General features: G+C 44.1%; 1 protein-coding gene across 1 annotated transcript in view; it reads right to left on the bottom strand.

Moving 5' to 3' along the window:
* The window catches only part of LOC118783303 (SPRY domain-containing SOCS box protein 4-like), a 49462-nt gene extending 39866 nt beyond the window's left edge, over positions 1-9596 (bottom strand). The window contains exon 1 of the mRNA XM_036537096.1: positions 9085-9596. The gene's annotated coding sequence lies outside the window, so the exon portion shown is untranslated. The remainder of the gene's footprint in view (positions 1-9084) is intronic.
* Between the last annotated feature and the right edge of the window lie 5484 nt (positions 9597-15080).

Raw genomic sequence — 15080 nt, 5'->3', positions numbered from 1 at the left:
AATTTAACTGTCGATTAGTTGGTGACGTCATCACGTGTGTTTTTTGTGCTGACTCGTAATGCTCAGACATGTAGCCTGAGCTGTGTTGTTTTACTGGAGTGAACAACAAGGATGGCAACACCTTCACAACCAAAGACCTCAAAAGTGTGGCAGCATTTCACTCTTAACCCTTTCACAAGTAACTTATTTTTATGCTCTGTAGCGCACATTATGTTATAGTTATGTTTTCATTAGCATTATTAAGTTTCTCATAGTTTTCAGTTAGCATTTGCTATATTTTCTAATATTAAATCGCTGTTTCCTCAAAGTTAAAATTAGCTAGAATTTTTCCAATCTAGTTTTATAATTGCACCGGTTTTAGCATACGTGCTAAATGGCTAAACACACCGGTGTGACCGTAAGGGCGAAATGGTTCACTCTGCCAAGAAGGTTGTGAACGGCAACATTTGCAAACCTGACCTTGCCTGGCATGGGAGCACATCAGTTATGCTCGAGCATCTGAGGAGGTGGCATGTTGGCTCTCTGGATGATGAAGACTCTTCTCGTTAAGTTAGTTAGCTAGCTAGCATACCCAATGTTAATGTTAAAAGCCATGTTACTTCACGTTATGAGCTGTAACGTTTTCTATTTGAAATACCTTTTCTCTTGATCAACAAATTATTAATGACGTTGAACATACACAACGATCCTGTTCACATTCCAAATGTGCCCTGACTTTACAATGTTAAACCAGAGCCCGTCTGCTATTTAGAAATTCACTGCTTAAACGTTGCATCATTGTCATGGCGACATTTATGGCTGGAGATAGTGTTGCTGCCGAGTGCACAAGTTTAGAGAACACCAGAGAATTTGATACTTTCTAAATCGCAAAATATTTAAAACTCATGTCTATGCCTGCGTGCCCAATGTGGGTTGCATTTGAATGAATTCGAACGAGTTATGGGTTTGCTGGATCTCTATGGATGGCTTTCCTCAAAGGAAACAGACTTGTACTATCCAGCAAGCAACTGCCCTCACTGAATTAGTCCTAGTAACCATTCTATTGATGTTACATTCACGACAGATCCGAGTACGAACGAAGGGATCCGAGCCGTACTTGAGAGCCATTCTTTTTATCGTTGCGCCAAAATTTCACTGCCTGCTCTAAATCCATTCAGTGTAGCACAGTGGATAAGGAGCAGGAGTTGTAACCAAAAGGTTGCTAGTTCGATCCTTGCTGAGAGAGAGAGAGAGATCCGAATAGTCAATTATTCGTTTCAATAATAATAAGATTATTCGACTATCAAAATAGTCGTCATTTGCAGCCCTAGTAATTTTTCGCAGAACATATCACACAGTGCACCACAGAGAAGTGGGCACCAATAAGAGGATAGGCAATACTAATGTCCTCTGAACAGCTTGCGGGCACCTGACGACCTGCAAGGTTGATAGTAGTGAGAGGGGGATACACTGACTGACCAACCCACCCCTATCCCCAGCAGAATGAAGCCACTTCATTCTGCCTCGCTGGGCTCCTGGGCAGCAGATGACATGGCAAGTTTCTGTAGAGATTAGCCTGTAGTAAAGACCGGCGTGTTGACAACTAAGCCATTCAGGAGCCTTGTATGATTGTCTGTATAACCCCATAGTGACCTATCCCACCTATCTCTGTCCTCAGTATTCAAGCTCTTCTGTTGTTCTCCCCATTCCAAATCGCATCCTCCATCATCTCACTCTCATTGAATCGGGTGAGCGTATTGTTTTTAAGAGTTATGATCTTAACGGCAAAGTGGTTCCCCTGTTGGCTTCCTGCTTGTACATATCTCACATGCCTGTCTTTAACCTTGACCAGCAGAGCTCTGCAGCGACCCCATTTACATATGATTTAATGTCCTCTTACACTTTCCCTTGCCTGTTCCTTGCCTGCGGGGTCACTCCAGGGCCTTTCTGAGGCACAGGGTGGAAATACACTGGCTTCACAAAGCCTGAGCCTCACAGTGTGCTCCAACATCCTGCAGGAAAAGTCAGGGCTTCCAGAGGAATCCTCAGCCACACCCCAGATGCAACACATCCATCATATCAAGGGTGAGCACTACCCCTTCTGCCAGACTGCTGGGGTGTATAAGGACAGATCATCCAGCAACTTTTCTGGCTGATAGAACGCATTCACTCTTTTTTTTTGGTTGTGCCACTAACCCAAAAAATGCACTCATACCCAAGCTTACAAAAATATGGTCAGAGGACCCACGCAGGGTAATCTTGAGCAGGTGGACACGCAGTGCCAGAGAAATGCTACAACAGTAACTTAGTAACTTACGCAGGTGCCGTTTTTCTCCCCACCTGCCCGAATGGGACAGGTGTTCACTGTGCTGCAAACGCTACGTGCTCGTGAGACCTGACCTCTGCTGCCAGACTGAACAATGCAGTCAGTGCCCACCTCACCTCTCCCTGCTCATCCAGAGGGCGTGGCATGACAAGGACCATGCCTGGCAGATGATGCTGAGCAGGGAATGATGAGACAGATACCACCACCCTACCACACTCCTTTGGAATTGGGGCGGACCCCACGACCTCTCTGCAAGATATCAAGCCTCTGCAAATCTTAATAAGCAATCTTGTTTGAATTGATTCACATCTGTGTAACAAGGCTGAAATCAAACACTGCTTTCCCCTCATGTCCGGACACAATGATGATTTTATTTCTGGTGAAGTTATTTCCATGTGATGTAACCGGCCTTGATTCAACAACACCTGACTATTGTCTCCCAATGTTGTGTTGTCTTTTTCAACACAAAGATCTCTAGAAAGAAAGGAAATGGCCCTGGTATTTCTGCGCATTCTGGTGTTATTAACTTAAACTGAGTGCCTTTTTCTTCATCAGACTATGTAAAACAAATATGGAAACGTGCATTCACATATTATTTGGTTCTTCTAAATGCTAATATATTTTGATATTGATTACAAAGGTACAATTTTCTGGCAAGTTCACTACACCATTAATATTTGCATTAGTGGGCAAGGCTTGTAGGAACTCAGGGTAAAATGTTTTGTTAGGAATATTCATCTCATTAAGAATATACCATTTCAAGGGGACTAAAGTCAAAAGGATAATCAAAACAGCAAAAACTTGATAATCAAAGCTGGAACCTCTCATTTTGGTGAGCACTAGCCTGACAACACCGCATTCACATTGACGAATTTCACGCGGTGAGAATATGTTAGAAGACGGCAAACTGGGATAATTGCGAACACAAAAGTAATTAGCATGTGACTCTCACCAGGCCCTTGGGATGGCAGTAGAAGGTTGTCCTCTGTCTCCTACCGTCCTCGCCAAAGGCAAGTACCTTCACCGCATATGGTCTCGGCAACCGTTGATTGAGCTATACTTTTGTCGCAAGTGTTTCTACCTAGGAATTTGTCAGAGCAACAGCATAAAAACAAAGGCAGAAATAGAAAACATGAATACTTTTATTTCGCTTGTATTTTTTTTTTTGCTTTGTTTTTCACGACTGATTCAATTTTCGGATTTCGGTCGAATTCTTGATTTCTAAATCTGGAAATTACTGGTTGCCTGCTACCCGCACTGATGCCAAACAACCCACCACAAAATCCACTTTGTGGTGTGAAAGGGGGAAAATATAGCTAGTCAGCTATATATAACATTACAAAAGAAAAGGTGCACGTAAATCCACAGTAAAAGTGAACAAGCGAATTCTTGACTGGTGTTTGACAACCTACTCACAGAAAACGAGTCAGTCAGCACATCATGTGCTGTAAACTGATGTTAAACTTAACTTTGTTAATCTTTGATTAACATGAATCTGATCTGCAAAGTAAAGTTAGCCAACTACCTACTTTTGAAAGGAAGTTTTTTAGAAAGACTTACAAACACTCTCTGCTCGTAGCTTTAAGATCAAGGCCGGAGAACAATTCAACAGACTGACGAAATCAATGATCAATTACCGGCAGCTGTAGCATTGTCGCTTTCCGGGCTGATATGTTTACGCAAGCGCATTATCCTCCGGAGCGACGACAGGGCAGCTTCAATCCATTTTGATTAACAACAGTGCGAAACAGAGAGACTAGGCAGAATCTCATCGAGGCTGTTGTGCGCTCACCCCTGTCATTTGGTTCTGTATGGAGCAAGACAGCAGTTTACGAGATTACCACGCAGCAGTGCCGCTTTCCACGGGTCTTTCAGTGATACTGACCCAGCACAGGCACACACACAGTTTGCCCCAAACAACTGCATAATGAATGCGGGACATAATGGAAGACTTAGGGGTGTGTGATCTCTCTTTGTCTGACTGGCCCCTGTTAAAACAGCCCATGTTTTGGGGGTGGGGTGGGGGGCAGTAGGGGGTCTTTTTGGTTTTTAAATGACCCCCCCCCCCCCCCCCCCATCTCTCCCCAGTACAAAGGGGAAGTATTGAGCACATCTGCATACAGGCGAGCATCCAACACCACCCCTCACCCCCCATGACTGTCTAATGGCCACACATTTAATGAATGGCATGTCTCTTTAGCTGTGGGTCCACACAAATCATCTGCTGACCACAGAAGAAGGCACTGTAGCAAAAATAATGAGAGAGGTTTAACTTTGTGGAGAGGGGAAAAAAATCAATAGCGGGTAATTGTACAGCATGGAGTGTAAAATGGGCGTATTGCTCTGCTGAATCTTACAACAAATAAGACAAGAGCGACACTATGAAATTAGCCTAGCTGCAGCACTAGTTATCTCCGATACGGCACCATCCACGCACAGATGTTGTGTGAGAATTTTAATTTACATTTTATTCAAGCAGGGATATTTTCAGGGTGACCACTAGTTAGCTACTTTGCCAGAAGCGAATGAATAAGAAAAAAAAAAACAGGAAAAGATAGGTATTAATTATTTAACATAAAAGACCAAATGAGAAAGGCTGATATACAAATCTATTGAACTGGACCATTTTTCCTGCATAGCTATCTATCTAACTGCACCGATTGCTAGCTAGTTGTTTACCAATGTGACAGAGGTGGGGTAGAAATGGGGTTGATATCTGGAAATAGCTGCACCTACAGATAATGGAAGGAAATGCAGTTTATTTTTAGATGGACCTGTGTCTGCTCTGCTGGGCCTTTGAGTGATAGCTCAGCCTGGTTCATTGCAACAAGTCATAAGCATTAATATGGTGGATTCTGGATTTCTTTTTTAATTCATTGTTTTTTGTTCTGTATGAAATAAAAAAAAAACTGAGATATTTGTCTGCTTCTTCTTTCATCCACTTGGTGTAACGCAGGCAGAAACAGTTTATTTACACAGTTTGACGACCCTGCCCACCTCTCAGTGGTGAGTAGACCAGAATACATAATTATAGCGCACTGAGCTGACAGTTAGTTCTCACATGCAAAAAAAACACTTGAACTTAAACTGCCCAAGTTGGCCTGGTGCCAGCTGTACAATGGATAAGGGGTATTTATGGCCTGGCTCAGCACAGAGTGTTCACTTCCTCTCTTCCTCTTTTGAATCTCTCTTCTGGCTTCTGCTCTGGTTCCCCTGGCAAAGGAAGTAGTAGGACATTCCAATCTGTTGGCCTGATCCAGTTGCTGATTCAGTCTCACAGGAGCTGATCAAAGTGCTACCAAGACCCTGGATAAAGGGGCTGAGGCAGAGAAGAGAAACTCTAGCACTACACTGGTAATGAGACCCAACAAATTCCAAATGTTATGCATGGAGATGACACAAAGTTTTAAAGAGCAAATTTACATAAAATAATTTAGGAAAGATTGCGTAGGTTTGCCTTGGGATAGTGTAATTATTTAGATGCCTTCAAATGCAGAAATTATACCTAGGTGTGATTCCAGCATTGAATATTTCTATGCACAAACACACCGAAATTTAAATTTGATTGAAGGCCACTGTCTGTGACACAGGCCTACCTCCCTAAACATTGTGTAAAGAGATATCATGTCACAGTATAAATTGTGCCTTAAATCAGAGGGCAAACAGGAAAAAAGCAGCTTGGAAAGGTTTAGAGAGGAAAAAGTCTATCACTACAATGAAGTACTGTGTATTTACATTTTATTTAATGCTTGAGATAATGTATTATACAGCCAAATACAATGTTCTATAGGCCACAGTGGACTTTTTAGGCAACTTATTTCTCCCAATGATTGAAATATGCCAAGTTAAAGAGGACATGAGTATTTTCTTTTAATAAACATAAAATAGAGATTGTGTTCTCGCTCGATCAATCAGAAGAACACAAGCATGCAATCCTTTACAGAGATAATAAGGGGAGGTAAGTGCAGCTGGGACGGAATTGCCGCTGTTTCCATCAGAGCAAATGGCCCTGCTTCCTCTTCAAAGTGAATGCCAGTTGTTCTTTATATGACTCACAGTTTGAAGACGAATGATGACAGTTCTTATGTGAAGTGTATGTATGTGAAGATGCATGACTCTGCAACATACACACTACCCTTTATTTCTACCAACTTGCCTGCCTTTCAATTCAGTGTGCTTCAGCTGTTTGTGGCAGCCTTTGTGAATGGATTGAGCAAACACTCTTGTCTCAGACACAGTTCAACGAGCTCATTTTGTTCTTCTGTGCTTTGTGTGTTTTTGCCTTGGTGCTTGGGACTGGTGAGTGTGCTTCGCCTACAGCTGTCTCCTGTGTCTTTATTGTTGTGGCTCTTCACAAACCCATACAGAATGAATGCTCTGCCTCAGACTACATCAGTGTTTCCCTACCCAAACATGACTCACTCATCTTCCCTTATTTATACAGCCTTGTTGTGGGGTATGTTGTATTGCACTTACATGCGGCACTTGTGCACTTGTTGAAGAATATATGCATTCGTTACCACAGCACTGCATAAAGGGCTTATATATGTTCGCCTGTCCAATGACAAAACGCAGTATTGCAGATATAACAATGTTTGCAGTTACTAGAACATCACGTTGTTAAATGGTCATTTTTCAAAGGATGACAGCCGTCCTTCTAAGCTTAGCTCATCAAACCCGATACACAACACTGACACTATGGGATGTACCCTACTGAGCCAATGCAGGATGTTAGGGTACATGCACCAAGTTTCATCAATCACAGGAAACTGATAGCAGCTTTCAGGGATGAAACAGCACTACGCATTCAAAGCTTAAACCTGGCTTTGCCTCCACTGAGCCACCGGTACACACAGTCATACCTCAAAGGGTAATCATAATCAATCCATGTCTGATATTTACTTCACAGCACACCACCATCTCTTGTTTACACCAATGCTTTTTTACTGGAAGTGCAGAGGTTCTAATTGAGGGTGAGAAGGAAGGCTGGTGAGGAGTGGAATCCCGAGTGTGCAGTCAGGTGGCACGTGGTGTCATTTGGATGCATGTGACCCCCATGTTTATTCTGGAAAATTGTGCCTTCTCTGCAGAGAGCAGCTGATGAAAAATGAATGAGGCGTATTGAAAAAATGTGACATATCAGGCCTACATTGTTAGACACAGGAATATTGCATCATGTTATTATTCTGCATTTTTTAAAGCAAAACCAGTAATTCTCCCATTCAAATGATATATTCTTTAAATAAATAAATATGTTAAATATGTTTGTGAAGATAACAATATCAGTTAATGTAACGCTAACATCCTTTCAGTGAGTGAGGGGTTAATTACATATGTAATTTTCATATGTGTTTATTCAGGGATACTAGCACAGATTAAATAATTTTTTGGGTGAAGTCTTCATTAAATATCTTGATCAAATTAGTCCAGACTCAGTTCACTAACCACCATGTGGTACTGCAGCCTCCAACATGTTAATGTGACATTCTGTCCTTTGGGTTGCATGCAGTTGGACTGGCTCTATGAATAGCATGTCTAAAATACACTTCACAGGGCAGTGTATGCATAAGCAATAGAATACCTTAAAAAGCTTATTTTAAGTAAGCTCTAGCGAAAACAAAATCTGTAGGGATACTGTTTACCATAGACAGCAGCAAAGGCAGGCTTAACAACCATCCATGTCACGTCCTCAGAATATACATCGGCTCTTCCAATGAAATCAGACAGAAGAAACATCCTAACTATACACTACCTATTACATTGGCCTTGTGACTGCTCTGATCGCAAGATTAATTCAAACGTGTCAGTGGATTCATAGAACCTTAATTAATTAACATTAATCACAGTTACCTAGATATTGGTGACATTATTCTTTACTTTCTCCCAATTAATCCTACTGGAGGCCCTGATCAGGAGATCACCTCTTTTCTCTCTCTCATTCCCCATCTCTTCCATATTATCTTACTCTGTCAACCATAAGTAGATGACATATATTTGTCATGCATTAACTCCCTGCAAACTGACACCAATTGCATTCTGTTGTGAATTGCCATGGTTCATTTGCAGCCTTGTGATCAATAAAATCCATTCATATTGAAACCTCTCTTAAATGACAATATTGAGCCTCAGGAACAAATGGAGAGAGCACAGATGCATAGCAATCCTTTCAAATATATTGCTCAACATGTCTCTCCCCATCCCAGCCAATTAACTCCCATCGATTATACTTCTGTTTATAAATTATGCCTACTGTAGTCTGACTATGACTTCAGGATATGTTTTTTGGCAGTTGCTTGGACCTGTTGATAGAGGTTGCTGACACTCAGCCAGGCAGATTTGTGCACTGCCTTGAACAGAACACAGCCTACTCCTACCAGGACTCCTTCACTCATTCAAGATTTCAGAGCGCTATTCATTGCCTGAGAACAGCATGGCCAAATGAAGACCGCTTTTACTGAGAGGAAGCTGTGAGAACTAGCACAGGGAAGCTGGGTCGATTCTGGCTCATTCCTCCGGCGAAACTGCTACGGGGGCTCAACGCGCGCTCCCAGGATGCGACCCTGCGACCGGTCCCGGCACCGTGCTCCTCCTGCGCGCCCTGCCGCAGCTCCGAGCGGAACAAACTACCTGCAAGCAAGCGCGCAGCTCACCGCTGCGGAGTGGTGCGTGCCGCATGGTGCAGGAGCACACGATTCCAGCCTCACTTTCCCTGCGCTACATCCCACCACCTGTCAGAGACGACACACACAGAGACGCAGGAGAAGAGGAGGATGCCTTACCATCAAAGCCCAGGTCAACTTTGCGCCAGCATTACTTTCCAAAAGACTGGAGGGAAAAATAAAAAAAAGAAACTGTGTGCCTTCCAAAGCAGACGGGAGTCTGACGGGGAAAAAGTTTAAAAATAAAAAAGCAGAGCGGATATCCCACGTTGTGCAATCATTTACGAGAAAGTCCGCAGAGAGAGGGGGGAAACGCGTCTGTTTGGTTTATCCTCGGAGCTCCAGAGTGCGGATCCCGGGGCTGGAGGACAGCAGGCAGAGAGAGACAGAGGGGTTGCAAGTCCAGAGAATGCGGGGGGCGTCACGGGTCAGTCCTCTCAGGGCTGCAGCTCCAGGGATGGGGAGAGGAAAGGACAGGGCTCCTCTAGACAGCTGGGGCGCCGGGGCAGAAAGGCGCACACAGGCACTCTACTCCTCCCGCGGTCCGTCTCTCTTTCTTACTGCGGGACTCCAAACTGCTCACAAAGAGAGTGAGGTCTGGAAGGGCAACCCCGCTCCTGCAGAAAGAGACTCTCGCACAATCTACCCAGGTTCCCTCCAGCACCTCGCTGATACGGTTGGGGGGGGGGGGGTCAAAACAAGACTCGCTTGGCAGTAACGCAAAATAAAAAGAAAAAACAAGACTGTTCTATATCCTGTTGCGGAGGATCAGAGGTTCCTATGCAGTGTACCTTACAGGTTACAGAGGTCCCAGCTTCCTCTGGCACTACCCTGCTGCTATTTTCCTTCAGCCTGAGCGCTGGCCGGTGGCTGCCACGCAGTTGTGTCCTGTTGGAGGGGGGGGGCTCCGAAGTTTGTTTCAGTTCAGCTGCAGCGCGGGCGGAGGACAGGCAGGCGACGGGTGCACCGAGAGAGGAGCGCAGCGGCGGGAACGACAGCAGTCCGAGCAGCCGGAGAGCTTCCCCATGATGTAAGCCGATCCCGCTGATCTCATCACTGAGGGCTGGCAGCACAGCCAACGGGGGAATTAAGAGAGCGCGGCGACGCCCCCTTTCCTCCCTCTGCTGTCGTTTTCCCCACCCCCTTCCACCCTGCCTCCCCACAAACTACCCAGCCTCTCTCTCCCTCTCTCTCCCTCTCTCTCTCTCTCTCTCTCTCTCTCTCCCTCTCACTCTCTTGCGCTCAGCCTCTGAATTGAATCCACTTTATTGGCTCACAAACATGCATTTGTGCCACCAAAGCATGTACACTGTAAACAAACGGGATTACAATAAAACATGACTCTATTTCTAAGAATTTACGATTGTGAAATAAAAATAAACTCTCAAGTAAAACCAAAACAGAACAATTAAGATAATGACTCATCAAAGCACTTTAGATATGGAAAACCCACTAGACAACACAAGTAGTCTTTGTTACAAGTCAGGAAAAAGGACTTTTTTCCTGTCAACTACATGTTCCTCTTTCTGTATATGAAGGGTGACTAAAACAGACGAATTAAATAATAAAACTAATCTTCAAAATAACACAGGACAAATGCTCTTTAAAACGTCTCTGCGCAGCGTAGAGGAAAAGGCAACAGGAGCACCGAGGGCTGTTTCTGCTTCTGTGCTTTTGTTCAAACACACAGACACAAAGGCATGATGTAAGCTCACCCGGGGCAACTGTCTGTGCAGTAGTAACACCAGCCGAGGCCTTCAGCGTCCTGACCCCTCTACACTTAACCCCAGATTTCTCTTCTCTCCTTCTCTGCTCCCCCACCAGGAAGGAGGGGGCTTTAAGCACAGGGGATTGTGGTGGGGGGTTATAGCCTCCCTGCAGCTATACTGCCCATCCTCAGGTGAGAAATGTCGTCCCGGGATATTCCGTTTTCAGCTGCAAACTGAGAGCCGGGTGCAGCGGGTCATTGCAGGCCCGGGAATGAAACGGCTATTAGTGCCGAAGTGTTACCATGAGACTTTTATCAAGACTGTTTGCAGGTCCTTCCTCATACAGGCCAAGATTCGTTTTGTCAGAGCATTATAAATCAGGAACACATGCAGTGGTGAGAGCACAAAAACTTTATTTGCAATCTGGGTATATTTCAGCTCACATCTAATGCTTCAAACACCTACCCGTATTCCAAGGTGTTAAGAAATGTCATGCTGTGTTAACAAACATACTCACATTTTAAAAAGGGGGTCATTGAAAGTTGTTTCATATCCAAAGCATATCCATATTTAGATGAATTTAATCGTTATCCGCACGCAGCGAGGTTCTATGTGTTAAATGGGAAAATACACAGAGGATTGAAAACTGGCTCTTTGATCAATGTTCTTTGTTGGCTTTTGCGTAAGCCTTCCAGCTAAGACTGGATGGAGCGGAAATCAGACACAGGTCCGATTAATGTTTTGATCATGAGGGGGGTGAGATTGTGGCAGGAGGCTCACCTGAGGCAGCAGGTAGATATCACAAAAACAAACTGATAAAAGAAGAGAACAAATGCAGCAGGAAGAAGTACAAACACGACGCTTTCTACTCCAGCTGCCCTTTGCTGACGCGATCGCTCACTCTCTTCCCACTTCTCACCCAACTGCGCTCATTTTCTGCTTGAGGGGTTTTAACACTTTTTGAGCAACCCGTTGGGGGGTTGACTGAGGGGAATCTCTCTCTAATCTGAGGAACAAAAGGGGAACCCCTCCCCTCCACACACATGCACACACACACACACACACACACACAGAGCACAGAATGAGTCCCCATCTGGGGGTTGCCTTCACAAAGGCAGACTGACAAAAGAGGATAGAGGATGAACACCTCCTTCGGGCTACACATGTGAGGCAGACAAAGCTCCCCCATTGTCCATTCAGGGAGGGGAGTCAGAGGCACCTGAGGGACTGTAGAGGGGAGGGGAGGGGTGGGATAGAGAGAGAGAGAGAGAGAGAGAGCAGCTCATCTGGCAGACGTCAGTCTGACCCAGGACAGATGGCAAACTATTAAAAAAAACAAGGATGACAGACCAGGGAAGACAGAGTGAGAATGGCCAATGCGTCCTCCCCCTTTGTCCTTCACTGAAAGTGCATGCTTCTCGGTCCATGTACACACACGGACACACACACGTGCACACACATGCACACATACAGTGCCACAGCAAGCTTAGGATATCATCAACTGTTTTTAATTACAACTGATTAGTTTCTCTTCCTTCCCTGTCTGTGTCATGACAAGGGCACCGTACACACAGAAACTGATAATAATAACATGAAACAGGAAAAAAAAGCACTGAACAGAAACACATCAAGCTACTTTCCACTTCCACCCTACAATTAACCAGGCAGCAGATCCTAGGGGAAGCCCTGCATTCTGTGTATGTCTCAGTCACCCTCCATGTTGTTTATGGATGTTCTTCACAGTGCTGCGTTCCTAAAAAACAATCACTCCCAGAGTTCCCTGGTAGGAACGTGTTTCTTTAGAAGTACCTCCAGAAAAGATCAGAGGATAGAGGACAGTGTGTGAAAAAGAGAAATACATGCTTCTTTTCTGATGTCTCTTTGTGTAAGAATGTGTTACCTGGCCTTTTTTCCACCTCATCAAAAGACTGCATGAAGTAATGTCAGACTGGTGTCAGTCAGAAAGACCAGTAGATAAGGGAATGACAGGAAAGGAAAAGGACTGAGAACAGAGCAAGAAGCAAGAAAAAAGAGAGGGAGGGAGTGGGAAAGGAAGAGAGGAAAAAGGTAAAACACAGAGAAATAAGGATGAGAGAGATATAGGGAGAATCAGATTCCTGCTGTAATGTAAGTGAAATCAGTGGCTTATCACCACTGGTGTATGGTTCATTTGGGAAGCTCCTGCCAAACAGACACCAAATGGACTGCACAGAAAGCCAGCCTGGCACTATTACAAAGTAAGACCATGTGTGTACGCAGCTGTGTGGTGGGACCACAGATCATTCCGGAGAGAAAATAACAAAAGAAATACAAATAAGGAAAGAGGGATGTTGTGAACCAGCTGAGTTTCCGTGCAGTCTCTAAGAGGAGAGAAACAGGCATGAAAAACGGGTTTTCCAGGGAGAGCAGTAACAATCACATTAACGAGAACAGTTATCAGTATGCAAATGAAGTAGTTGTAGGTAAATGATCACGTAATTTTCGGGGAGTGAGCTTATGCTGGAGGTAGGACACAGAGAGACACAGAGGCTGACAAACACTGATAATGACAAAAACCACACAAGGCCAGTCCGGGAACCTCCTTCCTTATTCAGCCAATGCAGACAAGAATACAGGCACTTTTGTGTATTTGAGGATAACGTGCACAACTTTTTCCTAAAAATATTTGAAGTGATAGGTGCTGTTTTCATTAATTATGCAACATTGTGCTCCACTGAGCATTGTATTACATATTGTAAATGAGCCTAAATTGATTCTTATAATATAAATGGATGGCTTGATTCTTACAAGCTGAGTATTTTTTATGCTTCTTTCCCCTCTTTTGCCCTAATTGTGCACTATGCTTGTGTCCCTGTGACATGCTCTACACTCACGCAGGAGTGCTGGAGCGTAGCGAATGCAATCCTCCACTCTGCTACACTCACGCCAACAACCACTATTTTTTCCACACTGCAAGTCCCACAGTGCACCAGGAGAGCGAATACTGTGTGAGCGAAGAATACATCTCCCTGATATGACTCGCAGCAAGTCTGATGGCTTAAAGGGTCCCTGACAGCAGCAAGACAAGGGGGGAATCCACCAATTTTAAATTTGTTCAACTACTGTGAGCTCCCAGAAGATGTCGGCCTGCACCTGGAGCAAGATCCCTGACTGACTGAGCCACCACTGCAGTCTCCCTCAGGCTGAGTGTTTCAACAGTGTTGCTATGGGAATGATTCTGTTCTAGTGTTTTTGATCACTATATCCAGATCAGCATTTCTTATGAGCAGTCTGCATTGTTATGTTTCAATTTCAGCTGTGGCACCTTGCACACTACCAGCAATTCACACAGTGCCCTCCAAATAATTAACATGAGTCTTATATTCATTGCTATTTTTATTTAACTTCATAAAATATTGTGTTACAAATGTGCACATTTAAATATGTTTTGGTCTGGGTCAAAAGAATTTTTCTCAGGGCTTTTCTCAAGTAAATAAGAAAAAAAAAACATTGTTTATAGCATGACATTGTTTGAAACATTTAAAACAAACTTCCATTTCCGTTCCTTTGGAATTTTGCTTTTAAGAATCAACCACTTATAAAAAATCAAATAGTCCTGGGTGGATGTGATATTATCAGCAGTCTGCACCGCAAAGATTTTTTCCGCTTGAGGCCCGAGAAGCTAAATACAGAGAGGGTCCTGTCAGGGAATGAGAATCAATTTCTAAAAAGTGCTGGGCAGCAAAATGCTGCCAATGTCATGGCTGGAAATGGTTGGAGGGGTCAGTCAGAGGCCATTTGTCCTAATTTTTTGCCCTCATACTCTGAGCTCTCTCTGAGAACAAGTGGAGAGGACAGCACTGAAGGATCTGCACCCCTCACATTTCAAACTACTCTATAGGGGGACCGTACATTTCAACACAACATTACTCATATAACATTACTGTGCTCTGATGAAGTTCCATTTCAAACATTTAGGGGGATGGCGCTGTCACCCTACAGTGATGTACAGTACGAGGTCACAGCCCCGGCTGTGATTGTGGCAGAGCAGTCGGGCGGCGGCCTATGCAGGAGCCAGAGCAGGGACGTGGAGATGTGGGTACTGCTGCCAGCTTGTTCTACTCTGTCAAACTGAAAGCACTACACTGAACAGCTCTCCCTACCAAGGGCACAAGAGTGTCGAGGAACCCCTGGCGACCAGCATAACATAAAAAATAACAAACTGACAGCTCAGAGGTCAAACAGTCCTTCTCTAAAGAATGGGTACCAATTTTTAATTTTTCCATTTATCAGATTCAGATGTAACTGGAAGAAATGTTTAAGACTTGAACACACAGTGTGATTTCAGCTCTGATGTAGATCTGATGTGGGCATCAATCCTTGTTGAACTATGACAATGTAATTGTACATCGGTTTACATTTTGTAGC

Source organism: Megalops cyprinoides, chromosome 9 (genome assembly GCF_013368585.1).
Source record: "Megalops cyprinoides isolate fMegCyp1 chromosome 9, fMegCyp1.pri, whole genome shotgun sequence".
Taxonomy (NCBI): domain Eukaryota; kingdom Metazoa; phylum Chordata; class Actinopteri; order Elopiformes; family Megalopidae; genus Megalops; species Megalops cyprinoides.
The sequence above is the reverse complement of the archived record's forward strand: the minus strand, read 5'-3'. Positions and strand labels throughout refer to the sequence as shown.